The following is a 15,655-nucleotide window of genomic DNA, read 5'->3' on the forward strand; positions in this document are numbered from 1 at the left end:
TAATTTTCTGGTGGATTTATTTAAAGAAGGCAAAGCTCATAGAACCATTAATGGCTTCCGATATGCTACTTCAGCGGGGCACCTTTTGGTAAAAGGGGAACCTGTAGGTAGGCATTTTTTAGTGCGAAGGGCCCTTAAATCTATTCGTATTAAGGTTCCTCTAAAGCCGAAGTATTCGGTTTTTTGGGATGTTAATATGGTTTTAGATCTCTTCCGATCCTGGCCGCCTAATGAGGATCTGTCCTTTCAACAGTTATTTTCCAAGCTAGCAATGTTGTTGTGCCTGGTATCTATTAAGAGAGTGTCTGATATCAGAGCTAGGTGTGGACAATAGAATGTTTACCCCTCAAGGGGTTACCTTTTTTGTTTCACGGAGGACTAAATGTATGACTTCCTCAATATCCTATCCAGCCTTCCCAGAAGACAGTAAATTGTGTGTTATCGCATGTTTGAAATGTTTTGAATTAAAAACTGAAAGTCTGAGACCTCAGAATACCTCTCAGCTGCTGATTTCCTATAGAAAGCCCCAAAAGCCAGTATCCCCTTCCACTTTAGCCAGATGGATTAAGTGGGTCATGCGGGAGGCGGGGGTTGACATTTCCTCATTTGGTCCCCATTTGGTTAGGCGTGCTATGGCCTCTAAAGCCGCTTTCCTGGGCGGCGGTCTGGAACAGATTCTTAAAGCAGCTGATTGATCAAGAGAGTCAACTTTCAAAACGTTTTATCATAAACGCATTGCTCATGTGGCTGTTGATGTTCTGCAAGGGCTTTGAACTTGCATAATAGGAGCCTCCTGTCTTGCCATAGAATACCTAATCCCCCACACTAGCGTGAGATGGGGGAGAGGTCCTGGTTGAAAGGAGATCGGTTCAAGTTCGGTTTGCGGGAGAGTTCAATTTTCGCCTGTTTTCAGTTGGATCATCACTCCTCGTGCTATGCGGATAGTTTCTACAGTGGACGTCCGAGGAAGAACAGCATCAGAAAGAGGAGTTGGTGTTAGAGAAAGGGACATTTATGGGACTGGCTCTAAGCTCATTGGTTACACTTAGAGAATGACCTGTCCTCCATTTTGGATTGGGATGTTTTACATTGCACTATTGGAACTGTGATGAATTCTTTGTTCAGAAAGTTTTATTACAAACGTTTTTTCTTCTTTGCTGCTGTGATGTCAGAGTAAAGATTGTAATGCATAATATTCGCCTCCTTGTCTTCAATAGAATCTAAACCCCCATCTCACGCTAGTGTGGGGGATTAGGTATTGTTCTCAATTAAAAAAGAAACCATTACCATCCCGTAAAACCTGCCAGGATACTAATATCAATAAACCCCGTAACAAATCCCATAATGGTAATGCCATGGTGCTAAAGTTAAGACCCTGGAGCGAACTAGGAGCCAGAGCTGGTAATGCCCCCTCCCCTTCAGTTGAGGTTTATTGCTTAATTAGAAGGATTTTCAGGCAGTTCCACAGATGCACTACACTAAGGAACGCCTCCAGAGATGACAACCCAGAAGACATGTAAAGAATGGAAGACACTTCATTGGGCGCATGTGGATGCGATCACTTTTAGTCAGGGCCCCGGTTGTCGCAGGGTGTGAGAACACCTTATATAGATGTTGATTGGATATTGAGAACCCCGCCTGAATGACATGTTGGACCCAGGCAGGAAACTGCTCTATCGCAAATGTCATAAAGGAATTCTTCCACCAAAGGAGGAGGTGGAAAACGGATGATCTTATCGATTGTTTGTCTTCTTGTCATAGCAAGTACACTTTCTTTTTCTATGGCCAAAGTTTGGTAGGTTTCAAGTTAGATGAAAAAAGTCCTTCTCGAAAGTGGCTGTTATCCAGACCATTCGATCTGAGTTGGGTAGGGCAAAGAGCACGGGGGAGTTGTGGGGGGGGGGGTTCCCTGGGTCTTTAGTGTTTCCACTTTCTTACAGAAGGCCCTCAAAGGGAATTACAGTTCCCACCACCCGCATCGAGGGGATTCTCACCTTATGAGGAGATGTGATTAGCTCCCTTTCTGAAGGCCACCTAATTCAATACCCTGCCGGGATGGATGTCACACTATACTGCACTGATGGCTTAAATGTGGCCACCTGCATCCTTGGGAGCTGACTGTCGTGGGTTAAGAAAGCTATGCATAAAATAGCTCTGCCCTAGACAGTCTTTTCGAGGAAAAAAGGCCATAGTTCAGCTAATTTGCAGGCCTGCAATGCATTTTTCAGTGGCTGAAGGTGCATTTCCTGGAATGGCGACTGGGTGGTGCGGTGGCCTGTGTGACTTTTTAACTGAATTAGCCTAGTCTACTCTTGGGGAATGGACGAATTACCTCCAGAGGAATTCCACTGGAGGCAATTCCTTATTTTTAGGGAGGTTCTACTCCTGTATAACATCCTTTTATGTTTGCAACTCATAGGACCTCCTTCCAAGTTCACTGGTGCAGTACATTTTGGCTGTGATCCCATTACCATCACTTTTTTAGGCAGTACCGGAATTACTGCCAATTTTACCACACGGATGAATTCAGAGTTTGGAGATAAAGCGAAGGATTCAATTCCAGGAAAAAGCTAGAGTTTAATCCTCAGCTTACTGCCAAAGATTATTGTAATTACCACAACAGAATTACTGCTCGCTGTAATTCCATAAAAGTCCCCATGGAGTCGTTTAGCCTCTAAAAGGGAGGATTTACACTGCCATACTATCACTCACAATCCCATAGTAAAACCACTGGACAGAGAGGCAGTAAAGGTAAATGAGCTTCGCGGTAATTTTAGTGGAGTTACTGCTAAACTCGTAATGATGCCTGTTATCAGGATGACTGAAAAAATGGCGGTAATTCCATTTACTGCCAAACTCGTAACAAGGCTCTTTGTGTGTTTAGAGTCCGTCTTAGCACAACATGTGTTTTAGAAATAACATGTAATTGAACATATAAAGTTCTCTATGTTTTGCAATGAAGTAGTAGGCCTTGCATTTTATTTCTGGGAAATTGCAAAATCCATGCAAATAAAACTGGCTTTACTTGAGGGTGCAAGGGTAGTAGGATTGCATATGGCGGAGGCCGGCTGAAGAAAGAATAGTGGCAAAACAGATAGAGAATGAGGATTCGAGGCGAGGGAGAGAAGACCGGAAAGGAGATTAGGTTGGGGACGGAGGTAGTGATCAAGGAAGGAAATTGGAATACGTGGATGAGGGGAGGTGTTGGGATTTGAGAGGTAAGGGGAATGAGGGATTGAGTAGACAGGAGGTGGAATAGTGGCTTGGGGAGGGGGACAAGGAACTTCTATCATGAAGCGGCATGACTGTGAATTAGAGTAAATGGGTTGAGAAGGGGTGAGGGATGGACTGGATAAGGGAATTTAGTGGTGGGAGGATACTGGTGAAGAGGGTGTCTGATGAAGGAACTGGAGTAAAAGGTTGAGGGGAAATAGCAGAGCAAGGCTAGGGTTTGGAGTATGTCCTAGGGCACGGTAATTGCAGTATGGTGGTGAGGGAGACGGGGTGCTAAAATGGGAGTTATTGATGTAAGGCATGGGTCTGGGACCTTTGGCATATGTTTTGGACTACATATCTCATCGGCCTAGCCAGCATAGTTTAAGGTGTGGGATCATGGGAGCCGTAGTCTAAAACACCTGGAGAGCCGTCGGTTGCAGACACCTGATATAAGGGGTGAGCAATGGGAGTGGATTTAGCACTTGCCGTGCATGACAGAGGCTGCAGGTGGCAGAGGATGGCAAATAACGAAAGAAGTCAAACTACCAACTGCACCTCCTCAGAGGTATTCTTCCTCTCCTCACCTTCCCCCAGAAGCTCTCTGTCTCCAGAGTTCTGGTTCTCTCTAGGCTTGACTACTGCAACAGCCTCTTTTTAAATCTGCCTGCTCCTACTCTCCCTCCTCTACAACTCATCCAGAACAGGACTGCAAGACTTGTTTTTGGTCTCAAGCCCAGGGATCGTATCTTTCCATCCCTGACATCTCTCCATTGGCTCCCAGTGGCTGCAAAGATCAAGTTCAAGACCCTCTCCATTGTCCACAAGGCCTTCTGGGGCCTGGGACCTCAATACCTCTAACTCTCTCTTCGGAAATACCTTCCTACTCGAGCTCCCTGCTCTGCTAGCTCCAACTCCTTGAGGGTCAGGCGCTTCTCCAAGCAAAGAGTCAGGTGCAGAGCTCTCTCTCTGCTGGTGCCTCACTCTGGAACAGCCTCCCCACCTCTCTGAAACTTGAGCAGAACCATCTCAGGTTCTGGAAACAACTTAGGACTTTCCTCTTTGCTTCTGCTTTCTCTTTTCCTCTTCTCTGCTGATCTCCTATCTGAATCTGCACTGGTCACCTGGTTACCCTCTGGATTTCGGGCCCCCATCCCTGCCCAACCAGTGGCACACCTGCACTGCCTCCTGGCAACCCTTGCACTTGGGTCTGTAACTGGAACCCCACAGTCCCTTTACCTGCTCTTATCAGACACTTGTTGTCTGCACTTAACCCTTGCACTGCCACCTGCTGGCCGCGCTACTGGTTTTTGATCCTGTGTCCTGCACTTGCCCTTCCTTCCCTGCCCCTGGCACTTTTCCCCTCCCCTCTCCCCTGCACTTGCACGATCTCAATGTCACTAGGCCTAGTAAGATCATTGTCTTTGTCTCCCCTTTGTTTTCCCTCCCTTGTCTCGTCGCGTCTTGAAACACTTGTGAATAGGTGCGTTATAAATAAAATATATCATAGACCTCTACAATTGTATTTTTGATAATATAGAGATAAAATGTACACTGACCATTTGTCGCTGGCAATAGGATTAATTTCCTGCATATTCATATGACCTGAACTATGTTTATGAAAGATGTACCAGCATTTCTTAGTACCTCTATCTCTTAATACATTATACATGATTCTCCATTGGGCAGTAGCCAAAGTGCCCTTATGCATTTTATGCCAATTTTTGAATTTCATTTTCAATCTTTTAATTTCATCCAATTGTACTTGAACATTTGTAATATTCTTTCTTTTAGTCTCTAGTATATCTTTCTTTAGTAATGTTTTCTTATTTGCAACTTCAACATCAAAGACCTTATTATGGGACTTGTTTGCAATAACATTTTTTTCTCTGTTCCCTTACTCATTTATTGATAAAATTCAGTGCAATCTAGCAGTAAATTTCTACCGTAGAAAATGTCATAACATTACCCTCCATCAGCGCATTCAACAATTCCACACTGGCCATAGTCAAGTTTTTTTCTGTCCACTTAATACGATTTATACCATTGATAATAGCATAATTTCCTTGCAATTGTGCATTTGTTTTCATTGTTAATAATAAATTCTACCACCACATGGTCACTAAGGGAATTTGGAGTCAATTAAAAATTCTTTACATTCATAAAACCAATATCAGTGGTGACCACAAAGTCTATCCATGAAAACTGTGTCCCATTTGTCCAGGTAAAAAAACTGTCTTGAGTTTTAACATTAACCAGCCGGTAGAGTTGATGTGTCAGAAAAAGAGACATCCTGGGACCCATATGATTAGTTAATTCCTCTACCCCTGGTCTCATTGCCCAGACCTTTTGCATGTTTTCAATGTAGCAATACTCATTAGAGATCTCCACTTCATTATTTGGATAGCGTGGGAGTTGATAATTAAAATCACCCATCAAATAATAAGGGCTAACAGGGTAGAGTTTCAGCCATGCTTCAATCAGCATTTCAATATGTGTAATAATCTCATCCAATCTAACATTACCCAGTGGATTATATATATTTATCAGCAGTACCTCAACTTTTTCTTTATTTACCATAATATCAACCTTAACGGCTAGAACTTGATCCATTTGGCTCAACAGAGCAAAGACCATGACTTTTAAGTAGGTTGCAACACCATTAATAAGCCCTCCAAACGGTCGCCCTTTTTAATTTTTTTGGCTTTCATCTGAAAAATGATAAAACCATCCATAATCAAATCTTGCATTACCCACGTTTCCTGCAATTAAAATATAGCGGCAGTAATCAGAGAGTGGAGTCCCAAAGCATTATCCAAGATAGACCTGTAGCCTCTGGGATTCCAAGACCCAATGACAATTTGTGTGTTTAAATCGTTCAGTCATTCTACACCCTCCAATCCCATGTTCTCCAATTCATTGGAGTAAACCTGCTGTTTTCTATTTGTCTGTAAAGTGGAACACATTTTTTTTAACAACGTCATTAATCACTTCCTCAGGTAATAAATCATCATTTTTATATTTCAATAGATTACTATTTTTTCCCTTCTGAACGGGGCAAATCTCTTTAACCAACTCATAGCCTATTTTTAGTAGCCTGCTCGCTTGTGTCATAATTAGCTCTGTTATTATTTGGGAAACCAAGTAAACCATAGCCACATTTTCGACTTGAGCCTTTCGTGGGATCTCCACTAATTTAATATCCTGAGTGGTGATCATTTTGAGGGGGGCAATTTCATGCAGCAATTCTATAACATTAGGTCTGTTCAAATTGGGGCTTTCTGCTATGTCATAAAAGTCAATCATTTTACTTGATGAGGTACTCCTTATTTGACCCGATAGTTTAACCCAATAGTATTTCTAAGTCTAAAAGCTTATCATCCTTCTGCTTAGACAGGTCGGAAGGCTTTCTTTACCGGTCCAGTGGCTCTTTTTGGGGAGTCCATAGTCGTTGTTGCCTCTTCATGATCCACTTCTGTATTTTTTAGTGAGAGAAAAAAGTTGTCTTTTATCGAGGCCTTTCTCCCAGTCATTTTCCTTACCTGCCTCACAGGCCGTCAGACCTAGGCCTGGGATATAACCTTGAGGTTTCTGTTTCTTACTCACTTGTTCTTTGTTTGAGGTAATTGTGGAATTATTTAGAGTCTCTTGACAGCTCACATTTTTTGGGAAAACCGACGCCAGTCCTTGTGTTGTTTTCGTTGGTTTAGAAGTGAGGCAATGATTTATACAAAAACGTTTGCTCTTTTTCTGGCATTTTTTTTGGTCAAAGAAATTGAGGGCTTTTTTGTAATTAATAGTCCTGAAGCGGACACCAGTTTCCTTTGTGCTTACAGTTGCGTTAATAGGGTTAATGTGAATGTTAAAGGATATTTGTACCGTGCACTATCACCACCTGGCGCTCTGGCGGCTCTGAAAAGGGGAGGGGGGAGAGATAGTGGGAGTAAGCGGAGAAAAGTGCAAGAGAGCAGTGATATGCCGTTGCCAACCTCAACACGGTTAATACCGCTCGCTGGGCGTGGGGTGTTTTTTTTCCGGTCGGTAGCCGTCGTGTGTTGTTGTGCGAGTCTATGTGTGCTTTGTTTTGTTGTTGTGGTGTAGTGAAGTTTGTGCGGTTTGTTGTGCTGTAGGGTTGTGCTTGTGTTTGGTTAGAGTTTTAGAGGTGTATGCAGAGGGGTGAGCTTGTTAGTGGGTTGGTTATTGGTATCGCTGTCTGGAAGCGATGTGCTAAAATGTCCACGTTCATTCCAGGTGTGGCCTGGAAACATCTCTGTATTTCTGTCTAGAACCGGCATCCAGAGATATTCATAATCCTTCCTTATATGAGGCCCATCAGTATTAACAACTGTGTCTAAATTCGGCCCTTGTCCACTTTTGAAGCCTGTCTCTATGTGAGGCGAGCAAGTGTTCCAAGTTGATGTAATTTTTCCCTGTGCTTGGGCTTCAATCCTGCTAATATCCAATACAGATTATGTGACTCCCTTCAACAGGGCCCCTGTTTTCTTACCAGGCGTTTTGGGATTCCGTTTTTCCACTTTCGGGTTGCTAGCAGAACCTGAGAGCAAGCCGCACATTCTTTAGATCTAAGAGGATAGCTACGAGCAACTGCCGGCATACTAGCATTTCAATGGCCCTCCAATCGTGGGGTCTTTGCAGTAATCATGAGTACTTAGGGGTGCAAAGGTAAAAAAAAATGGCAAAACCACAACCACTTAGGGAGCATATGACCCGCAGTCACCACCTTCACGTACAGCTGCTTGCGCGTTACCTTTCTCTCGTTGCTTGTGGATGCGCCGGCTCCCCGGGGGTCTATCAGAGTGATGCGTCACCCAACTCCACAGGTTCCAAGAGGTAAACTCTTTGTAGGCCGCCGACCACCCGCCAAACACTTCCAAACACTTACGCACCGCTTTCGCTTTTGCATTTTGGTATTTTTAGTCTCCCATTCAAGATGGGGGAGAATAATGACACAATTTTACACTTTTTGCCTAACATGTTTCTATAAAGATTTACATATTTGTGTGAATGCCTTACTGGTTTGTGTCCTTTTTATGTCATCTTTATAAAACAGAATACTGGTCAAAGCCAGACCTGGGGGTGAGGGGAAACGATGAGAGGGCAAACGAGTCATTTATATATGCCCAGGATGCGGTGAAAGGATTACAATCCTGGAAAGGTTATTTTCCCCTTTTTGTGACCAGGTGTTGCTTTTCAGGGCACAAATAGACGATACATGTGGGTGAGCACACTTTTTTCAGAGGACGGACGCTTGTCATAACAGCCAGGCTTAGTCTTAAGAGGGCACGAGAGTGGTGAAGGCTTCCATTAAGCACGCAGAGGTCGCGTGAGGATAGCTCAACGGCAACGTGCTTGCCTTGGAAACAAGTTGACACGGAGCAACATGGGTTCGATCCCCGGGTCCGCGCTGAGAAACCTCTGGGTATTAAGCGCGTTATAAGTAACCTATCATATCATATCATACCCCGCGGGGGGGTTTTGAGGCGGCAAACTTGCTCAAGTGTTTCACCCGGGTTGTGATGTCTTACCCACAAGACCATATAAAGGTTCCATCAAAACACATGCCTCATATTGGGATTTTGTTTTCCTGGCAATATTTCTCTATAGATTGTTGTTATTAAAAGATGGTCTCTGTTTATACTTTGCCAGCGTACTTATTGGAAAATGTCAGGCCATTTTTCCAGTGTTGATTGATTTTTTTTAAATGCCAATTCTCTTTTGTCTTGTGCACTTTCTTCTAAGGGGGAAAGGTCAATTGAACCAAACTGGCATATTTCACTAATGGATATGTTCTCTTACTGTGCGTTGCTATGGTGGTGCGATGGGGGGGGGGGGGGGGGCAGAAGATCCCACACCAGGTGAAGTTCCTCTGTTTGAAACACCACATTTTATTTTACAGCACATTTTGCAGCAGGAATGGGATAGAAAAAACCATTTGGTTTACAGGAAGGTATCAACATAACATCTGTGCAACAGTCAACTAACCTGCTCAGTTGCCGTTGCAACATTCTGCTATAGGATCCCATGCTTTCCCCTTCAAACCCCGCCACCGCCAAACTGTTTTGGCCTGCGCACCCTCTTAATGAAAGCTCACGGGGTACATTGATGAGGCTCCCTTCTCATTTTGAAGTGAATGAGTCAACTCACTAAAATCACTCCACCATACTACTGAAAGAGGAAACAAGATTTGCCCCAATCAGCAGTTTTGTAAGAAGCAAGTCAGCCAGGCTTTCCACTTTCCAGCCACGCAGTGATTGGGCTATTTTGGGCTATCTAGTGTAAAAATCAGGCTGTTTTGGGCTACTTTTGGCTGTGATGTATTTTTTTGTATTCCGCCCGAGGCTGCCCACCCAAGTGCTGATCACTGGCTCCAGCATGAGGTAAGACACTTTAATCTTTATCCTGCTTCAACATTACCATCCAACCTTGCTTCTACTGCTTTATCATTAAAGCTGTGTCTGTGCTCTCCGAGGATCTGCTCGAGTTGGCCCTCCGTTTGCTTTCTTTCTTGGAGATAATTATTATCCTATGATGGGAATCAAGGGATAGAAAGCAGCAAGACTGAACAGGCTGTTTTCATGCAAGGTTCATGTGATTGTCTGGATGTGCGCATAAGCTGCACTGAAAAGCTTTTTTCGAAGGACAGTATTTATTTATGCAACTGTTATTTCCTTTCTACTCCTGCTGTCCCCTCAACCCCCCTCCACGGCCTCCTCGCCTCCCGCCGCAGCCTCCTCCTCGGCTACCTTGCCATCTCTTTCCCTCTCTGCCCCCCTTCAGGCTCCTTCCACACCTCCCCAGGGCGTACCTCTGATCTGTACCAACCCCCGGAAGTCTATCAAAGATGGCAACCTCCTCCATATGGCCACTCTTAACTCTCGCTCAGCTGTCAAACACTCCTCCGACATATGCCGCTTTCTGGAAGAACTTGACCTCGATGTCCTCGGTCTCACTGAAACATGGTTCATGCCAGCTCTGTCACAAGCTTTGATACGCTCCTCCGTGACGGCTACAAGATCCTCTCTGCGCCCAGGTCCAACCGCTCAGGAGGGGGTGTAGCCCTGATCTTCCCTGAGTGGATTCCTGCCTCTGTCATCCCTACGCATGCCTACTCCTCCTTTGAATGCCTCGTCTGCAGGCTCTCTCTCTCCCCTAGCCATTCCCTTACTGTGGCTACTATACATCGTCCACCTGGTTAGACTTCCTCCTTCCTCTCTGAGTGGGCGGACCTCTCCTCCTCACTCCTGGGCTCGACCACTCAACTCCTTCTTGAAGACTTCAACATCCACCTGGATGCCTCCTGTCCTCCCTCTGGACTCGTTTGTGACCTCTGCGACTCTCTCTCACTCACCATTCGCCCCTCTGGCCCGGCTCACTCTGCAGGGAACACTCTGGATGTTCTGATCTCCTCAGACCTTCCCCTTTCTATCCCTCTAACCACTCCTCTCTCCTGGAGTGATCAATTTCTCCTTTCTTCCCACCTCGCCCTCTCTACCCCACAGGCCAAGCCACCTCCATCACTGCCACCCACCTTCTCAGGCATCCGACCCACAAAGCTTGTATCAGTTGAGGATTTCGCTGCCACTTTGTCACCCCTCTAACCCCTTTTGGCTGACTCACACCCTGACACAGCCCTTTCCGTGCTCCATTCTGCTATATCTGATCTCTTGATGTTCTTGCCCCTGTCATGAGGATCCGCTTGAAGCCCAAAGCCAAGTGCAACTCCTGGTATGACTCAGACCTTGTCACCCTTAAACGCAAGTGCAGGGTGGCTGAGAGGAAATGGCGTGCTTCCTGTACATCCTCGGACAAACTGGCACGCCTCCTGCTCCAAAGGCAATTCCGGCTCTCTGCCCTCACCAAGAAGAGAGCTCATATACAAGCCTGCGTCTCGTTGGCATCTAATAACTCAGCTGAACTCTTTAAAATATGCAAGGAACTGGCCAATCCTGCTGCAGTCTCTACCTCTCCTATCCCTTCCCAGACCCTCTGCCCGGCACTGGCTTCTCACTTCATCTGTAAAACCCAGGACATCCTGCTCTCACTCTCCTCCTCTCCCCTCCCTCCCTGTACCCCCTGCTCTTCCTCTGATCCTTCTGCAAGTACGATCTATGATATGATATGATATGGCATTTATAACGCGCCTATACACAAGTGTTTTGAGGCGCAACTAGGCAAGGGAGGGTAACACAGGGAAGACAGACAGCGATCCTACTAGGCCAGGTGTCATTCAGATTGTGCAAGTGCATAGGAAGGGGGAAAGGGAAAAGTGCGTGGGTGAAGGGAGAGGGGAAAGTGCAGTACATGGGATAGTAGAATAAATAAAATAAATAAAACAGCCAGATGGCGGCAAGGTAAGAGCAGACATAAGTGCTGGTATGGGGACTGTAGGGATACAGAATAACAGTCCCCAGGTGCGGGGGTTGCCAGGGAGGCAGTGCAGGTGCTCATCAAAACAGGTTCACCCCTGTTCCTCCAAAACAATCAAGGACCTCATTGACACCCTGGCTCCTGATCTGGTTGACTTTTGCAACCACTCCTTCGCCACTGTAGTCTTCCCATCCCCCCTTAAGCACTCCCTTGTGCACCCTCTTCTTAAGAAACCCTCTGCTGATCCCTCCTGCCCGGCCAACTATCGCCCAATCTCCATCACTCCCTTCCTTGGCAAGCTCCTGGAGAAACTGGCCATCTCCCAGCTTAATCTCCACACTGAATCTATTGGTTGTCTTCATGACCATCATTCTGGCTTCAGAGCTGCCAGAAGCACGGAAACTGCTCTCCTGAACATCTGTGAAGACTGCTCTCCAACCTTGACTCTAACACCCCGTGTCCTCATCTTGCTTGATCTCTCTCCTTTGACACTGTCAACCATGCCATCCTGCTAAAGTGTCTCTGTGATAACCTAGGTATCACCCGTCAGGCCCTGGCGTGGCTGACTTCCTTCCTCTCTGACAGACCATCCCAGGTACAATTTGGGTCCTTCCTCTCTGCTATCTTTTTCTCTACCTGTGGTGTCCCTCAGGGTTCTAACCTCTCTCCCTGGCTGTTCAACCAATACCTTGCACTCCTTGCCCACCACATTGCCACTCTCTGCCCCAACTTCCAGTGCTATGCGGATGACACAACAACTAATCTTCAGGCTACCTTCAGCCACCTCTTCCCCCTCCCTCATCTCTGACTGTCTGTCTGCTATCCAGGAGTGATGTGCCGCCAATGACCTCTGCCTTAATGCCAGTAAGACTGAGATTCTCCTCATCGGCACACCCACTCCCTCCTTTCCTGCAGCTATCTGGCCGGCCTCTCTTGGCCCTCTTCCTGCTCCCACCTGCAAGGCTAAAAACCTGGGGTTCAGCGTCGACTCCACACTCTCTTTCTCCCCTCACATCTCTGACATCTCTAAGAAGTCACACTACCAGATGCACCTCCTCAGAGGTTTTCTTCCTTTCCTCTCCTTCACCCAGAAGCTCAATGTCTCCAGAACTCTGGTTCTAACCAGGCTGGATTACTGCAACAGCCTCTTTCTAAATCTGCCTGCTTCTACTCTACGCCCTCTGCAACTCATCCAGAATAGGACTGCAAGACTTGTCCTTGGCCTCAAGCCCAGGGATCGTATCTCTCCAGGACTGAAATCGCTGCATTGGCTCCCTGCGGCTGCGAGGATTAAGTTCATAACCCTCTGCATCGTCCACAACACCTTCTGGGGCCTAGGGCCTCAATACCTTCAACTCTCTCTCTGCCTCCAACTCCCTAAGGGTCAGTTGCTTCTCCAAGCAACGAGTTGAGGGTAGATCTCTATCTTCGGCTGGGGCCTCTCTCTGGAACAGTCTCCCCGCCACCCTGAAACTTGAGGAGAACCATCTTCGGTTCCGGAAGCACCATAAAACATTCCTCTTTGCTTCTGCTTTCTCCCCCCCTCTCCCCTGCTGAATTCCTGGCTGACAATGAGACTGCAAAGGTTCCTGGCTACCCATCTGAACTCGGGCCCTAGCCCTGCTAGTTGCATGCTTGCGCTGCCCCCCTGGCAATCCTGCACCGGGGGACTGTTTTTCTGTATCCCTACAGTCCCCTAACCAGCACTTATGTTTGCACTTACCCTGCACTTGCCACCAGCTGGCCGTTCTTTGTTTATTTTATGTGATTATTATTATCCCATGTACTGCACTCCCCCCCCGCACTTTCTTTCCCCCTTCTGTTGCACTTGCGCGTTCTGAATGACACCTGGCCTAGTAAGATCGTTCGTCTGTCTTCCCTCTATTCCCCCTCCCTTGCCTCATCGCGCCTTGAAACACTTGTGTATAGGTGCGTTATAAATGCCATATCATATATCATATCAATATTGCTGTCAAAACTCAGTGCCCGCTAAGTGCGCATGTCATTCTCTCCATAACCAGTTGTTTGCTGCTCTGGGGCATTTCGACAAGGGCATCAGCAACTTCTAAATCCAGGCACAGGGGGTGATCGCCCCACCCCTTGCTGTATCAATGCCCCTCCCCAACCCGCCCTCCGAGATCTGGCTCCCGTGGAATTTCCTTTTCTTGCAGGTCAAAGATCTATCCTGAGAGGGGAGCAGGTACTGCTCCAGAGGGACCCTCTATCCACACTCTCTATACACTAACCGTCTCTCTCTATCCCCAGCCACTCTAACCCTGCTCCTCTCTACCCCACCCTCTCTCTCACTACCACCATCCACCCGCCCTACCTCTCTCTCTATCCCCACCCGCCCTACCTCTCTCTCTCTCTATCCCCACCCACCCTACCTTTCACTATCCCCATCCGTTTACACTTAAGCGCAGATAGGTCCCCGCACCTCTCTCTCTATCCCCACCCACCCTACCCTCTCTCTGTATGACCACCCATCCTACCCCTCTTTCTCTACTCATCCCTACCGCTTCTCCCTTTACCCCCATCATGCACCGCACCCCCTCTTTCTGTCTCCACCCACCCTGCACCCTTTATTCCCCCACCCACCTTACCCCCACTCTACCCCCTCTTTATATTCCCTCTCATCCTATCTCTCAGAAGCTCTCTTTATTTCTTACCCTCTTATTCTGATCAATTCTCTCCCATATTTCCTCTTGTTTTCATCAATGGCACCCTCTATCAATGGCACCCTCTATCAATGGCACCCTCTATCAATGGCACCCTCTATCAATGGCTTCCTCTCTTGCTCTATTCCCATTCTGCACCCCTCATCCATCCATCCTCCTTTGAAACTTTGCACTCTCCTCCTTGCACTCAGCTGCAAAAGCAACACGCAAAGAAAATCAGTAAACCCCAAAACTATTGGCATTGTCAATGCTTATTAAATTATTAATTAGAAAAATGTCCTTTTTAGGAGAGTTCAACTGCCAGCTCCGCCTCTTTCAGAACTCCGCCTCCTCCTCCAAACTCCGCTCCCACCCCACCCCTTGTGGGATCCCCCTTTATTTTATTTCCATGTCCACCACGGCACGTGGGTAAATGTTAAGAGTGACAAATCATATAGTGGACGTCACGTTTTTAATGCACTCTTGGCATCTCTCACCTGTCCCTCGGGGGTCCCGGGATGTGGTCGTACTTCATGTGAATGTATTGCATGTAGCAGCAGAAGAGCAGGAAGGCAAGGACCGCGGCGCCCACCACAGACAGCAGCAGCCAGGACATGATACCCCACACGTCCATGTTGACGTTTTACCCGGCGCTATGTTTCTTCCGCACTAATTCTGCAGCCAGTGAACTTCCGCCGTTCCCGGGTTCCTATCTTCAGTGCGAGGCAAAGGTCGTTTGCTCTCCTGGGCCTGGGAGCAGGCCAAGGGGGGCCCGTTACACATGCAGAGCACGGATATTATCTAGACAAGGGCATTCTCTACTTGAGCTGTAAGCGAGTGTGCAGTCGCCGGTGCCCTGCAGTTAAGCGGCCTGTCTCCCCTTCTCCGTTGCCAAGATAAGGGGGAGGCAGAGACGACCAGGGGGAATATTCTTGCGTAAACTCAAGCTGGGTTGCAACCTGACAGATCTTGAGCAAAGTCGCACGCCTGCCGAATGACTCAGCAATATGCTATTGCCCATCACATCACTTGAAATATATCCCATGGGGATTTTTACAGCTTTCCATGTTCAAGGGTAAGTATTGCAAAAAACAAAACATTTTCACCACAAACGACAACACCAACATGGTTATAGTTAGACGACATTCCTGAGTGCTCACGTGATGCATTGTCCAACCCAAGATTGTTAACTGTCTTAGCTTACTTTCTTGTAGTTCTTTTTTAACACAAATGCAAAATGGAAAGAAAAAATCGACGACTTTACCTACTGAGTGGGGCGGTAGGTGAAGGGCGAGGGGAAGGGTCGCCTGCCCCCCTACACCAAGCTTCTTCGCCATCTTTTTAGCTGTTGGTTCCTGGGAGTTGTTTTTGTGGAGAGAAAAGTATTCTTATGGCTA

General features: G+C 46.7%; 1 pseudogene; it reads right to left on the reverse strand.

Moving 5' to 3' along the window:
• Positions 1-15,044, reverse strand: part of LOC138526944 (cholesterol 24-hydroxylase-like) — a 309,525-nt pseudogene extending 294,481 nt beyond the window's left edge.
• Positions 15,045-15,655: the final 611 nt, after the last annotated feature.

Source organism: Ambystoma mexicanum, chromosome 14, assembly GCF_040938575.1.
Source record: "Ambystoma mexicanum isolate Mex_15411 chromosome 14, UKY_AmexF1_1, whole genome shotgun sequence".
Taxonomy (NCBI): domain Eukaryota; kingdom Metazoa; phylum Chordata; class Amphibia; order Caudata; family Ambystomatidae; genus Ambystoma; species Ambystoma mexicanum.